This window comes from Silene latifolia, chromosome 1 (assembly GCF_048544455.1).
Source record: "Silene latifolia isolate original U9 population chromosome 1, ASM4854445v1, whole genome shotgun sequence".
NCBI lineage: Eukaryota > Viridiplantae > Streptophyta > Magnoliopsida > Caryophyllales > Caryophyllaceae > Silene > Silene latifolia.
Window position 1 is genome coordinate 106,747,975 of NC_133526.1, and position 15,587 is coordinate 106,763,561.

Sequence of the window (15,587 nt, forward strand, 5' to 3'; positions counted from 1 at the left end):
TCAACCAAATAACATTGTGTTTACCAACCCTTTTGCAAGAGAAGGAGAGGAACCCAATTCAAAACCCACCACAAAATCAACCCACAATGCCTAAATTTTCATCACATTCCGTACCAACCGAGGAGAACCTACCAAACGGTACTCCTACACAACCACATTTAACCGGTAATTTCATTGCCAAATCCGCATTCATACAATTAGTTGAGAGAAGTTAATTTGGAGGGATGCCTAGTGAAGACCCTCATTCACATATGGAGACGTTTTGTGACTATTGTGATACAATTTCTCAAACCGGAGTTACTCAAGACCAAATATGATGGGTATTGTTTCCTTTTTCTTTGATCGGTACCGCAAAGCAATGGTTAAAGAGCCTAGGCAAGGCTACACTTGTTATTGATTCATGGAAGAAGTTAGCACTTGCCTTCTACAAGAGATTCTATCCTCCAGAGAAGACTAATATGTTGAGAGCCCAAATCACCGGGTTCAAGCAAAGGGATGAGGAATCGTTATATGAAGGATGGGAGAGATTTAAGGACACTTGTCGTTCTTGTCCACACCATGGGCTTAGTGAGTGGTTCCTTGTGCAACAATTTTGGAACGGCCTATATGAAGACTCCCGCAATATTCTCAATATGGGATCCAATGGGATGTTTACCGAAGTTGATGACAATCAAACATGGGCCAAAATCGAAGAGATGGCGGTTCATAATTCCCAATATAGTAGACCTTGAAAGGCCACAAGAGGAGGAAAGCATGAGGTAGATTCCATCACTCAATTGGCTGCTCAACTAAGTGCTCATATTGACACCATCAATTTAAAGTTTGAGAAGGCCATGTCTAAGCTTGATGAAGCTTCCAAATCACCCAAACAACATATTAATGCTATGGTGGCATCATCCTCAATCCCAAGTGGAGTATGTGAAAGTTGTCAAAGTGAATGTAGGGGAACAAATGAACAAGACAATGTTTTCCAAGCATACAAGAGTGGTACCCCTTATTCCAACTACTATAATGAGAACACCAAATTCCATCTAAATCTTTCATACAAGAGCCAAAATGTCCAAAACCCCAGACAAACATACACCCCACCTCCAATGAAAAACCAAGCTCAAAGACCCTTTTTCATCCAAGGCCAAGTTTACCAAAATCAACCTTCTTACAATCAACTAAATGGCCAAAGCTTTGATGTTCAAAAAGCGGTCCTTCAAATGCAATAGAACCAACAAGAATTTTTTCACCCAAATGCAAAAAGATAGCCAAGCTAAGGAAATCACCATCAACAACATTCTTGCCCACACCAAAATGTTAGAGACTCAAATGACTCAATTAGCATCTTCTAGCTTTCAAAGACAAAAGGAGCAATTACCACCTCAAAGTAATCCCCCAAGACATGAGACGGTTAGTGCCATCCATTTGAGGAGTGGTACAAGATATGAAGGACCGAAGAGGCCAATTGAGGAGGATATTGTGGATGTTAGTGACAAGCAAGGAGTTGTGGAGAACCCTAAGGAAGTAGATCCTACTTCTAATGAAGTTTCAAAGAAGAAGAATGAAGAGAAGGCTAAGGAAAAAGAGTCTATTGTGATTAGACTTCCCTTCCCAAGTCGACAAGCTAAGCTTAAGCTTGATGATCAACTTGGAAAGTTCATGGAAATTGTGAATAACTTAGAAATCTCAATCCCGTTCACGGAATTGATCAATCATGTTCCGGCCTATGCAAAGAATATGAAGAACATTATTACCAAGAAGAAATCCATCCGGAAGCTAGAAACTATTGCCTTTACCAAAGTGAGTAGTGCTATTTTTCAAGGAAGTTCCCCTACAAAACTCAAAGATCCAAGATGTTTTATTATCCCATGTATCATTGGCGGCACTACGATCAACAAATCATTATGTGACCTTGGAGCAAATGTAAGTGTCATGCCATACTCGGTATGTAAGAGGCTAGGGATGGGAGAGCTCAAATGCACCAACATCACTCTTCAAATGGCGGATCGATCAACAAAGGTACCTTTAGGGGTATGGGAGGATGTGCCCGTGAGAATTGGCGAATTCTTCATCCCTCTAGACTTTGTCATTGTGGACATGGAAGAGGATTCCAACATTCCTATCATTTTAGGAAGACCTTTCTTGCACACCGCCGGAGCGGTAATCGATGTGAAGCATGGAGAGCTCACACTTGAAGTGAGGGATGAGACAATCACTTTAAATCTTGACAAAACATTGAGAGCGCCCGACTACATGAGCCATGCTTTATGGTCGATCATTATAGCCGAGAAAGTGATAGGAAGAAGTTAGCATCTCTATGCAAAGATCAAGCTATGGGTAAAGAATCACCACCCATATGGAAGAAGAAAGTGGATAACCCTCAAGTAGGGCTATCCAGAGAGCAAGGAAATTTCGAGAACAATGAGAGCTTGAATAGCTCGCCACCAATCATGACAAGTAATGAAGAAGGCCTCATTGACCATGACAACAAGAAAGAAGAGTTGCCCTTGTCAACTCATGACATCATTGGGGAACAAGCTAGTGAATGTTGTGGTCTATGGGATGATGAATTTGAAGGATTAGTCAATCCTTACATTGGCAATGCTATGACCTTAGACCAAGGCTTTGTTGATCCTAGTCATCATCTTGACTCGGGTCACCACCATGAAGAACACAATGCACAAAGATCTATGCAAGATCTTTATAATAAAAATGAGAAAGCCTTCGACTACTTCTACAAGGTGTTGAGCAACATCAACAACACCTTGGCTTTGCCCCCTTGACATCTCATCAAAGAATGAGAGTTTGGTGGAGTCCTCCCTAAACCACCATTTGTAAATATTCTAGCCCCTTAACTCATATTTTATTTCCTCTATTGCATTTTTGTCATTTTTTGGATTTACATTTTTGTGCTTTGATCAAGATTTTCGACATGAGAGAAAGGGAGGGAGGTATTTTAACGTGTTTTGATGTGTAGCGTTTGATCTAGTGTAGGGATGGCAATTACCTAGGCTAACCGAGCTTTTGTAGTGCACCCACAACAATGAACAACGGAAAAGAAGAAAGAATGATATGGGGAAAAGAAGCCCCACGGGCAGACCTGAGTCCGTGGGAACTGATGATGATCCGACCGTCGCAGGGGAGGATCCGAGCGTCCTGGCCTTAGGACGCGGGTCCTGGGAAAGCTTGATGTGACCAATATTTGAGCATATTTAGTCCCCGAATTAGCCTCGTTCCTATGCTTTTTAGTGCATAATTGGGTCATTTACTATCTTTAGTCCTTTGTTTTGCATATTCTTTGAGGTTTTGTTTCCTTGGTAGGAGAGAAGTGCAAACCTTGCATTTTCATGGCAAAATAGAGCTAAATTGATCGAATCTAATGACCAAGCATCAAAGTGAAGACAAGACTAGAAGACCTATGTAAATAATGTAGTAGATGGGCAATGATGAAGAAGATCCTTGCATCTCCGACAAGATCCTTGAGGATTGTTGGAAGAAGAAAAGAAGAAAAGAGGAAGAAGCTTGCTGGACTGCAATCCGCCCGTCGCAGCCTCGGGACGCTCGTCCCACCTCCACAATCCGAGTGTCCCACCACCCTGTCCGCTCTCCCAGACCCACACGATCCGAGCGTCCCACAACACAATCCGCCTGTCCAAGACCTCTACAATCCGAGCATCCCGACCCCTTGGCCACTCGGATTCCAGCCCAGTATAGCACGTCTCTTGCTTATTCCACTCGGGATGCGCATATTTCTGAAAGACTAGCAAAAAGGAGACTGGCATCTTCCTTCGAGAAGAGCATTTCCTCAACTTTTCTTAAGGGTCTTAATCGTCATTTAAGCCCTTAGTAACCCTAATTTATGTACATAATCGTCACTATAAATACCCCATTGTACTAATTAGATTGGAAGGAATCCTTAATATTATTTATGTTCCTCCTAATCTCATTTTAATCTTATAATCAACTTTTAATTAAGCATTAATACAAATCTCATTTCCTTAATTTCTCTATTGTTCATCATTTATTTTGGGTAATTGAAGATTATTTGGGTATTGTTGGGAGATTGACAACCTTCCATCAATCATCAAGTACTTCTATTATTCTTTGCTAATTATTTTGGAATCATCATTAGGTATAATTCTCTTAACCCTTGTTTTAATTATTGTTAATCATTTTCCATTCATTCATCATGTTTTGCTTTGTTAATATGTTTGACAACCTTGTTAGCATGTTAAACTAGATAATGAGTGAGTAGTTTCCTTAGCTAGGGTTAATGGGGAATTAGGGGAAACCAACATGGGGGATGATTCATGCTTAATCTAATATGTTCACATAATTTATTTGCTTGCTTGTTGTGATCTCAACTTATGCACATGTTATGGTTGATGAAATACGAGCCTATGAATCCTTGCATTTTTTACCCATCACTTACCTTTTCAATGAGACTTGTAAGACATAAACCAACTCGAGTCTCATTAGACCATGCATATAGTTGAGTAGAGAGGATTAAGTCGACTCGTAGGTGTTGTACAATCTAATCGATTCGGCTCCGGGACCCAAACCTTCCTAGGATTATAAGATATAAACCAACTCGATCCTATCACAACAATAATTGCTTGCTTATAATTTGAGAATATGTTTGTATGATCAATTCCCATGAATCCCCTATGAACTCATGACACCCTAGTGCTTTTAATCAATTGTTTACATCTCTTTTTAATCATCTTGCTTGTTTATTTACATTGTTATTTAGTTTAGTGATCTTCTTATCTCAACCCAAATTGTGAGACCCTTAGACACCACTACTTGCAATCGAAAATCCTACATCAATACCCGTCCCTTGGGACCCGACCTTTGCTTACCTCTTTACTAATAGTAGAGTAGTTTGTGAAGTTATAAATATTGTTTTGGTCTAGGTACTCCTAACGTCAAGTAACCGAAAACGATAGTCCGACCAAAAATGGCGCCGTTGCCGGGGACGGTGTTAACTTGATTTGATTTTCTTTGATTATTATTAGTTGTGTCTTTATTTGCCTTGGGGAAGTAAAACTCCTCAAGGTTTGTTCTAATCGTTTTCAAGTTGTTTTGTATTTTGCATGTCTAAAAGATCACAAGGTAACTTGTTACCCATTGATCACGACATTGAAAGAACTTTGACAACCAATAGAAGACTTGCTAGAAATACTTTGAGACGTATTGGTGAGATTGTGGGTATTCAACCAAACAATATTGAGTTCATCAACCCTTTTGCAAGAGAAGGAGAGGAGAACCCAACACAAAACCCACCACAAAATCAACCCACAATGCCTAAATTTTCATCACATTCCGTACCAACCGAGGAGAACCTACCCAATGGTACTCCCACACCACAACACTTGACCGGTAATTTCATTGCAAAATCCGCATTTATCCAATTAGCCGAAAGAAGTCAATTTGGGGAGATGCCTAGTGAAGACCCTCATTCTTATATGGAGACTTTTTGTGACTATTGTGATGCGATTTCACAAACCGGAGTGACTCAAGACCAAATTTGATGGGTCTAATTTCCTTTTTCTTTGATTGGTACCGCGAAACAATGGTTAAAAAGCCTTGATAAGGCTACTCTTGGTATTGACTCTTGGAAAAAATTGGCTCTTGCTTTCTACAAAAAGTTCTACCCTCCGGGAAAGACTAACATGCTAAGAGCCCAAATCACGGGTTTTAAACAAAGGGACGAAGAATCTTTGTATGAAGCTTGGGAGCGATTCAAAGGAACTTGTCGCTCATGTCCTCATCATGTACTTAGTGAGTGGTTCTTAGTACAACAATTTTGGAATGGTCCTTATGAAGACTCCCGAAACATTCTCAACATGGGACCAAATGGTATGTTCACCGAAGTTGACGATAATCAAACATGGAACAAGATTGAGGAAATGGCGGTCCATAACTCAAAATATAGTAGACCTCGGAAGGCTACTAGAGGAGGAAAGCATGAAGTGGACTCTATTACTCAATTGGGTGCTCAACTTAGTGCTCATATTGATACCATTAATTTAAAGTTTGAGAGGGCTATGGCTAAATATGTAGAAGCCTCAAAATCACCAAAGCAACATTTTAATGCCATGGTGGCATCTTCATCAATTCCAAGTGGAATATGTGAGAATTGTGGAACTTGGGACATGACCAAAGTGAATGTAGGGGAACAAGTGAGCAAGTAAATGCTTTTCAAGCATAAAAGAGTGGTACCCCTTATTCCAACTATTACAATGAAAACACCAAATTACATCCAAATCTCTCATACAAAAGCCAAAATGTTCAAAACCCTCAACCAACATACACCCAACCTCCAATGAGAAACCAAAATCAAAGACCCTTTTACAACCAAAACCAAGGTTTCCAAAATCAAACTCCATACACTCAATCAAATGACCAAGGTTTTGATGTTCAAAAAGCGGTCCTCCAAATGCAAAAGAACCAACAAGAGTTTTTCACTCAAATGCAAAAGGATCGCCAAGCAAAAGACATCACCATTAACAACATACTAGCTCACACAAAGATGTTGGAGACCCAAATGTCTCAATTAGCATCTTCAAGTTCACAAAGACAAAAGGGGCAGCTACCACCTCAAGGTAATCCCCCAAGACAAGAATCGGTGAGTGCCATCCATTTGAGGAGTGGTACAAGGTATGAAGGGCCGAAGAAACCCGTTGATGAAGATGTTGTGAATGCTAGTGACAAGGAAAGAGTTGTTGAAAACTCTAAAGAAGAAGAACCCACCATTCAAGAAATTTCAAAGAAGGATGAAGAGAAGGCCAAAGAAAAGGTGCCTATTGTGATTAGACTTCCATTCCCGAGTTGTCAAGCTAAGCCTAAGTTTGATGAACAACTTGGAAAATTCATGGAGATTGTTAAGAATTTAGAAGTCTCAATTCCATTTACGGAATTGATCAATCACATCCCGGCCTATGCTAAGTATATGAAAGATATCCTTACAAAGAAGAAATCTATCCGGAAGCTTGAGACTGTAGTGCTATTCTTCAAGGAAGTTCACCTCCAAAGCTCAAGGATCCGGGAAGTTTCTCCATTCCATGCACTATTGGTGACACCACGATCAACAAAGCTCTATGTGACCTTGGGGCAAGAGTGAGTGTTATGCCATATTTGGTAAGCAAGAGGCTAGGCATGGGAGAACTCAAATGCACCAACATCACGCTTCAAATGGCGGATAGATCAACAAAGACACCTTTGGGGGTATGGGAAGACGTTCCCGTGAGAATTGGAAAATTCTTCATCCTGGTGGATTTCGTTATTGTTGACATGGAAGAAGACTCTAACATTCCTATTATTTTAGGAAGACCCTTCTTACACACCGCGGGAGCGGTGATCGATGTAAAGCATGGAGAACTCACCCTTGAAGTGGGAGATGAAACCATCACTTTCAATCTTGACAAGACTATAAGAGCTCCCCGATTGCATGAGCCATGTTTTATGGTTGATCACTATAGCCGGAAAGATGATAGGAAGAAGTTGGAATTTCAATGGAAAAAGAAAGTAGATGATGCTCCATCAAAAGAGCAAGGAAATTGCAATATTGAGATCTTGAAAAACTCACCCACGACAAGTGAAGAAGAAGGCCTCATTGGCCAAGACAAGAAAGAAGGAGAGTTGTCTTCATCAACTGAAGACATTTTTAGTGATAAAGTAGACGAAGTATGCGGTCTTTGGGATGATGAGTTTGAAGGGATATTCAATCCCTATATTGGTAATGCTATGACCCAAGACCATCATGGAGAACAAAAGTGTAAAGGTCTATTGAGGACCTTTATCATGACAATGAACAAGTTTTTGATTACTTCTTCAAGGTGTTGAGTAACATCAACAACACCTTGAACATGCCCCCTTGACATCTCACATTGGATGAGAGTTTGGTGGAGTCCTCCCTAAACCACCATTTGTAAATATTCTAACTCCCTAACTCGCATTTCAATTATTGTATTGCATTTTTGTCATTTTTGGATTTACATTTTTATGCCTTGATCAAAATTTTCATCATTTTGAGAGAAGTGAGGGAGGGACTTATGAGTTTATTGATGTGTAGTGCTTTGCCTTAGTGTGGGGATAGCAATTGCCTAGGCTATTTATGCCTTTGTAGTGCCCCTACAATGAAGAACACAAGAATTGAAGAATGAAGTGACACGGGTTACGAAGCACCCACGGATGGAGCTGAATCCGTGTGGTCGAGGAAGAATCCGAGCGGCCCGAGGGATAATCCGCTTGTCTTTAAAGAACCCGAGCATCCAAGGCATAAGACGCTCGTCTTATGAAGCTGCAGAAAATATTTTTGGGTCTGACTGTGAATCCGAGCATCCCAACAAGGAATCCGCTCGTCTCAGTCAGGACGGTCGTCCAAGAGGAAAGACGCTTGTCTTTTTACTGCTAAAATTTGGGATTTATCACTGGAAAGGAATCCGAATATCCTAAGCTAAAGACGCTCGTCTCAGCTCAGGAATCCGCTCGTCCTTCCAGGAATCCGCTCGTCCCATGCGTCTTTTTCTGAACCCAGAAATTGAGGAATCCGAGCATCCCAATACTGAAGCCGCTCGTCTCCCTCTGCAATTCAAAAACCAACGGGTCTTTTAAAACAATCCTTTCCCATTCATTTTCATTATTTTAAAACACAAACACTACCCAAAACCCCAAAACCCTCATCCCCTCCATCAACAAAAACCAATTTTCTCAACCAAAATCAACCACATCAAATCCAAACTTCCTCAAAATGAAAATTAATCACTCCTTTAGCAACAACAAGTGATTCAAACACCAAAATCTTCAAGTTTTGAGTCAATTTTTAGGATACAAGGCAACCTTCATCTATCCTAAATCGATTTGGGCATTACTAGAAATTGAAGATTTCAAGCTTTCATTGGTGTTACCAAGCAAAGGAGTATGGCAAGAACAAAAGGTGGAAGCAAGGCACCCTAAAAGAAGACACTTTCTAAGAGGCAACAAGCTCTTCAAGACAAACAAGAATCAAAGGCATTGGTAGTTCATAATGCAAAGTTGGAGATTCAAGAACAAGGTCCTCCTATGGAAGCTACTACTTCTACCACTCTGGTCATTGAACAATTAGCCGATTATCCGGAGGTAATTTTCACTTCCGACTCCCATAGGAATAAATTTATTCTCTTCTTTAAGAAACCCATCATGCTTACTAAGTTCATTTGTGAAGATGCATTGTCAAAATTGGGTGTTCTTGAGAAAACTAAAACCTTTTTCGAGTCTATGGGGTTGAGTAAGTTGTTTGCAATGCAAGAATTGACATACTCCTCCCTCACCCTAGAGTTTTTGACGTCTTTGAAAGTCACAAAGGTGGAGACCCGAACCATTATTGAGTTTCGTCTTGAAAATGTTGATAGATGCTTATCTTATGACGAAATGGGTAAGATATTTGGCCTTAGTGATAATGCGACTTTTACAAAGAATCCTACCAAGTATGACCCCGCTCCTCTTTGGATGGCCATTTCCGGAAAGAAATTCGTATCTTATCATGATTGGCGTGCTCTCTTAGTCCATCATCCGGGCATTCGAATATGGCATAAGGTCATTGGGAATACTTTGATAGCTAGGAAAGGCACAAATCATCTTACCAAACTTGATTTTATTCTTCTTGAGTCGGCTTTGAACATTGGGAGAGAGTTTACCAAGCCATACAATGCTTTACGACTTTTGATTGATCGATGGCTTAATGTTGATTGTGGCAAAGAAGGCACGACCTTTATTACCAATGGGGGATTAGTTACCTTTTTGGCTAAGCATTTTAACCGGGATTTCAACAAGAATAACACTTATACACCGGTAAAAAGAGGCCATCTTATTGATTTGCTTCTAAAGTTCAAATGGGCCAGGAATGATACTCTTGATAACAAATTTGGGTGGTTGACGAATGAAGCTAGATCCTTCACATTGCCTAGCAAAATTTGCCGCTTGAATGTTCATAGACCGAATTATCTTCTCCCACTCTCCGAAGAGAGCGAATACATCATTCAACACCAAGGGGAAGAAGTTGTCGAGCCCTCCTCCTCCATTATCACCCCACCTTATCCGTTTAAATACCACGAGTTCAACCCGGAAAATGCCAAGGCGGGAAATGATTACTTGACTCTACTAATGAAGGAAATGCATAAACAAGCTTACAATGATAGAGTTGATGCTTACAAGGCCCAATATCCACCCCTCCTACATCTTTCTAGGCAAGGACTTCTCGATCCATCTTGTCCCTTGCCTAGTTGGGCGGATAAGGAGGTATTCTTTCCTAGCACTTCTAGTGGTGGTTGACCGGGTGGAGGGGAGATGGTTGTTGATGAGAGTGGTAACCAAGAAGGTGAAGATGAAGAAGTTCAAGAAGAAGAGGAAAGTGAGGAAGAACAAGAGAGTGAAAGTGAGAGTGGACATGACTCCACATCCATGGAGGTTGATGATGCCTCAAGTGAGGAATAAGATGATGATGATGACACAATGGGTGAGGACTAGCAAACTTTTGGAGGCTCCTACATTCTTACACCTCCTTTATGGTTTGTCTACTTCTCTTATTTTTATTTGATCTTAATCATTTTGTGGAGTCCTAGCAACATTAGAGGGCTAACACATTGGCTTCATTGAGGTGTTCATTTTTATAGTTCCCAACTTTCAAAATCCAAAATGACAAATTTTAGTTTCATGCATTGCATTTAATGTGCATGAACTCCCCCAAAATTTTTGACATTAGAAATAGTGTCTATTTTGGTTTGGGGAAGTTTATGCATATGCATTGGGAGCTAATCTAGATTATGCTCTCCACCATATCAAAAACCATGCATCATATAGCATAGCTTAGTTTGCATTCACTCTTGTTTATATATCATTCGCATTTAGCTTAGAAATCATGCATATTCATGTAAATTGCATAATTTCCTATCGTATTGGCCATTGAGGACAATGCCCATACTAGTGTGGGGATGGAAAATTCTAACTTGACCTTTTTTAAAAAAAATGATAAAAAATTAAAAAATTTGAAAAATACAAAAATATGTCCTTTAATTTCATTAAAACAAAATACAAAAAAATTGAAAAATCCAAAAACAAGTTCATTTCCTTTGTAGTGTAGTCTTGTATATATTATGTTTGTTCATCCTTGTTCACGTTGATTGATTATGCCACATCCGAGACATGAGGATATTAAAGACCGCATGGTATGATCTTTCCAATCCCCTTTTTCCTCTTTATGTTAATCACTATGTGGCTTTATTTTGATTGATGCGGTAAAAATAATGTGAATTTAGGATTGCATTTAGATTATTTGGCATACTAGTTGGTAGAAGCATATGCATTAGGATGTATAAATGTTAGTTGCATCATGACATGTAGTTTGCATGTTAGAAAAATTTTGTGAAACCGTCTATTTGGGAAACTTGACAAGTGTATATAAGGCCCTTGTAGATACTTTTTCTTCTTAAGACTTTGCTTGTTAGAATACTTGTAAAACACCATAGGATGTGTCATGCTAGTATCCTTTGACCCATGGATTAAGGCCTAGTCAATAGTACCTTGTGTTGTGATAACTCCTTGGCTACCGTTTATTCCAAGGTGACCCTTGAAATCATGCAACCATCCATCATCCATGTTCTACCACATTTTGTCAACAAAAGGGAATGGGCATAAAAATTGTTCAAAAATTTGAGTTCAAGAATTGAAATGAAAAAAAGAAAAAGTTTGCAAATTGCATCAAAAGAAAAAAGGAGTACAAAAATAAGAACTCCTATGCTTCAAATATAAGCACCCTCACTACAAATGGGGTGACTTTGAAAATGTTCAAAAAGAAATGCAAAGAAAAGTTGAAATTGTCAAGTGTTGAAAATGCCAAACATCAAAAGAAATGGCAAAGAAAGTGTTCTCAAATTGTTAATGCCACAAGAAATTGGGGGGAAAAACAACAAAAAGCAAACTCCCACATGAAACTCAAAGTTCTATTGATACCTTTATCCATCGAATCCACTTTTGTGCATAGTAAAGAGGGGACGACCCTTCTTCTTATCTAGGCAAGAAGGGGAATTCCGCGATCCTCCAGTGTTTCTAACACCATAGGGAGTCTACTCTTGACGAAAGCATTTAACGATTGAGGACAAAGGTACCCTAGCTTGACACAACTTGGAGGTGATTTATTGGTATCCTTCTAGGCTTAGTAGTTTGAAGAAACCATATCTATAAAGGAGTATGTACCCTTGAATTGCTTCCCCTTTAGATAATTTCCGCCACTTAGATGAGGAAAGTGGTTATTCGTTTTTGTAGATGCATCCATTACTTGTTTTGTATGCTTTAATGCTTGGATGTGTCGCCATTTTGGCAAGCCCCACCTTGCCTTGCAAGAAGGCATCCTACCTCATGGTTGTCTTGTTATGAGTTGAAGGGGCGGAGTGAGACCCGCTAATTGTCTCATATCGGCTAAATTAGAAGGTTAGTTTAAATAAGGGTCCTAGTTTTATCACCTCTTTACTCGGGACGAGCAAAGGTTCGGTTTGGGGATATTTGATGTGACCAATATTTGAGCATATTTAGTCCCCAAATTAGCCTCGTTCCTATGCTTTTTAGTGCATAATTGGGTTATTTACTATCTTTAGTCCTTTGTTTTGCATATTCTTTGAGGTTTTGTTTCCTTGGTAGGAGAGGAGTGCAAACCTTGCATTTTCATGGCAAAATGGAGCTAAATTGATCAAATCTAATGACCAAGCATCAAAGTGAAGACAAGACTAGAAGACCTATATAAATAATGTAGTAGATGGGCAATGATGAAGAAGATCCTTGCATCTCCGACAAGATCCTTGAGGATTGTTGGAAGAAGAAAAGAAGAAAAGAGGAAGAAGCTTGCTGGACTACAATCCGCCCGTCGCAGCCTCGAGACGCTCGTCCCACCTCCACAATCCGAGCGTCCCACCACCCTATCCGCTCGTCCCAGACCCACACAATCCGAGCGTCCCACAACACAATCCGCCCGTCAAAGACCTCTACAATCCGAGCGTCCCGACCCCTTGGCCGCTCGGATTCTGACCCAGTACAGCACGTCTCTTCCTTGTTCCACTCGGGATGTGCATATTTCTGAAAGACTAGCAAAAAGGAGACTAGCATCTTCCCTCGAGAGGAGAATTTCCTCAACTTTTCATAAGGGTCTTAATCGTCATTTAAGCCCTTAGTAACCCTAATTTATGTACTTAATCCTTATTATAAATACCCCATTGTACTAATTAGATTGGAAGGAATCCTTAATATTATTTATGTTCCTCCTAATCTCATTTTAATCTTGTAATCAACTTTTAATTAAGCATTAATACAAATCTCATTTCCTTAATTTCTCTATTGTTCATCATTTATTTTGGGTAATTGAAGATTATTTGGGTATTATTGGGAGATTGACAATCTTCCATCAATCATCAAGTACTTCTATTATTCTTTGCTAATTATTTTGGAATCATCATTAGGTATAATTCTCTTAACCCTTGTTTTAATTATTGTTAATCATTTTCCATTCATTCATCATGTTTTGCTTTAATAATATGTTTGACAACCTTGTTAGCATGTTAAACTTGATAATGAGTGAGTAGTTTCCTTAGCTAGGGTTAATGGGGAATTAGGGGAAACCAACATGGGGGATGATTCATGCTTAATCTAATATGTTCACATAATTTATTTGCTTGCTTGTTCTGATCTCAACTTATGCACATGTTATGTTTGATGAAATGCGAGCCTATGAATCCTTGCATTTTTTACCCATCACTTACCTTTTCAATGAGACTTGTAAAACATAAACCAACTCGAGTCTCATTAGACCATGCATATAGTTGAGTAGGGAGGATTAAGTCGACTTGTAGGTGTTGTACAATCTAATCGATTCGGCTCCGAGACCCAAACCTTCCTAGGATTGTAAGATATAAACCAACTCGATCCTATCACAACAATAATTGCTTGCTTATAATTTGAGAATATGTTTGTATGATCAATTCCCATGAATCCCCTATGAACCCATGACACCCTAGTGCTTTTAATCAATTGTTTACATCTCATTTTAATCATCTTGCTTGTTTATTTACATTGTTATTTAGTTTAGTGATCTTCTTATCTCAACCCAAATTGTGAGACCCTTAGACACCACTACTTGCAATCGAAAATCCTACATCAATACCCGTCCCTTGGAATCCGACCTTTGCTTACCTCTTTACTAATAATAGAGTAGTTTGTGAAGTTATAAATATTGTTTTGGTCTAGGTACTCCTAACGACAAGTAACCGAAAATGATAGTCCGACCAAAGCTTAAATTGAAGAAAGTGTTCTGTCACAAAATCAGCACAAATCATCAGCAAGACGCTCGTTCCAGACCATGAGCCGCTCGTCTTGAGACCAATCCGCGCGTCCTGGCATGCTTCAAAATTATGAGTTCACGCTGTTTGTAAATCCGCACGTCCCCAGAAGGATCCGAGCGTCCCCAGGGAGAATCCGCTCAAGCTGGGCTCGATCCGCGCGTCCTGGCATGGGTTGGCAAATTCAGGACGTACTGTCTGAGAATCCGAGCATCCCGTGTTGAATTCGCGCGTCCCCTGTTGCTATTTAACAAAAACACGGGACTTATCTCTTCCTTCCCAAAATCATTTCTATCTTTTACAAACACAAACACACATGTTCTCTCCCTCAAAACCCTCAATCCCCTCATTCAAAAACACAAATTTCTCAACCAAAATCACCACCATCAAAACAAAACTTGCTCAAATCAAGATTAAACCACTCCCTTATCAACAAAAGACCATCTAAACATCAAAATCCTCACAAATTGAATCATTTTTCTAGGGTTTGGGTACAAATTCGAAAAATCCTAAAATTGATTGAGGAATTGATTGAAGTTTGAGGAAACAGGGAGCATTCAAGCACAATATTGGTTTGTTGATACAAATTTGAGAAGGAGAACACAATGGCAAGAACAAAAGGCGGAAACAAGGCACCCAAGACTACAAATTTATCAAAGAGACAACAAGCTCTTGTTGCATCTAAGGCTTTGGTAGTGGTACAACCAACGATGGAAATCCAAGAAATTGCAACTCCTATTAAGGAAGCTACTACACCTACTCCGGTTATAGAACAATTGCTAAATTTTCCGGAGGTAACTTTCTTAACCGATGCTCATAGGAATGCATTTTTATCCCTTACCTGGAAGACCATTATGGCTACCAAGTTTATATGTCAAGACACTTTGGAAAAATTGGGTGTGCTTGAAAGAACTAGGAAATTTTTCGAGTCCATGAGGTTATTAGCGCTCTTTGAAATGGAAGAATTGACTTACCCTTCACTAACCATGGAGTTCATAAGCTCCTTGAAGGTGTTTAAGATAGAAACTCGAAAATATGTTGAATTCCGTCTTGAGAAAAAGAGTAGAAGAATGGCTTTGAATGAGTTTGATGAAGTGTTTGGTCTTTTACAACATTATCATTATGAGAAGAACCCTTTAAAATATGATGTCGCACCCCTTTGGAAAGCGATTACCGGGCGAAAATTTGACTCTTTCCGGGAGTGCCACGCTCTATATGTTTACCATCTGTTCATAA

General features: G+C 39.6%; 2 non-coding genes across 2 annotated transcripts; both read right to left on the reverse strand.

Moving 5' to 3' along the window:
• Positions 1-458: 458 nt before the first annotated feature.
• LOC141622182 (small nucleolar RNA R71) lies at positions 459-565 on the reverse strand. The gene has a single exon (XR_012532891.1). It is a non-coding gene; the product is annotated as a small nucleolar RNA R71 (small nucleolar RNA).
• Positions 566-5,663: 5,098 nt separating this feature from the next.
• Positions 5,664-5,771, reverse strand: LOC141619092 (small nucleolar RNA R71). The gene has a single exon (XR_012531584.1). It is a non-coding gene; the product is annotated as a small nucleolar RNA R71 (small nucleolar RNA).
• Positions 5,772-15,587: the final 9,816 nt, after the last annotated feature.